Below are 779 nucleotides of genomic sequence, written 5' to 3' on the forward strand. Positions count from 1 at the left end.
TAAAAATATTTTATAGAATGGAAATGGGTGCACTGTATAGAGAAGTAAAACTCTTAAATATTGTGTAATCTTATAAGATTTATTATGTAATCTTATAGGATTTAGGACATTTATTGTACAGATATGATTCAGTTAATTGTTTAATAATGCTTGAATTGTATCTTTGTCAACAATATATAAAATTTAATAAAAATTAAATAAAAAAAAAAAAAAGAAAGATGACAGTTATGGAGGGAGGGCACTCTGTCTTCAGGCCCGCCTCTGATGACGCTGGCCAGCCTGTTCTCTCCCTCAGCGGCCGAAAGATGAGTTATGGAGGGAGGGCACTCTGTCTTCAGGCTAGCCCCTGATGACGCTGGCCAGCCTATTCTCTCCCTCAGTGGCCGAAAGGTGACAGTTACGGAGGGAGGGCACTGTCTTCAGGCTAGCCTCTGATGATGCTGGCCAGCCTGTTCTCTCCCTCAGCGGCCGAAAGATGACAGTTATAGAGGGAGGGCACTCTGTCTTCAGGCTCGCCTCTGATGATGCTGGCCAGCCTGTTCTCTCCCTCAATGGCCGAAAGGTGACAGTTATGGAGGGAGGGTACTCTGTCTTCAGGCTCGCCTCTGATGACGCTGGCCAGCCTATTCTCTCCCTCAACGGCCGAATGGTGACAGTTATGGAGGGAGGGCACTCTGTCTTCAGGCTCGCCTCTGGTGACGATGGCCAGCCTGATCTCTCCCTCAGTGGCCGAAAGATGACAATTATGGAGGGAGGGCACTCTGTCTTCAGGCTCACCT

This window comes from Sceloporus undulatus, unplaced genomic scaffold (genome assembly GCF_019175285.1).
Source record: "Sceloporus undulatus isolate JIND9_A2432 ecotype Alabama unplaced genomic scaffold, SceUnd_v1.1 scaffold_58, whole genome shotgun sequence".
Lineage (NCBI taxonomy): Eukaryota > Metazoa > Chordata > Lepidosauria > Squamata > Phrynosomatidae > Sceloporus > Sceloporus undulatus.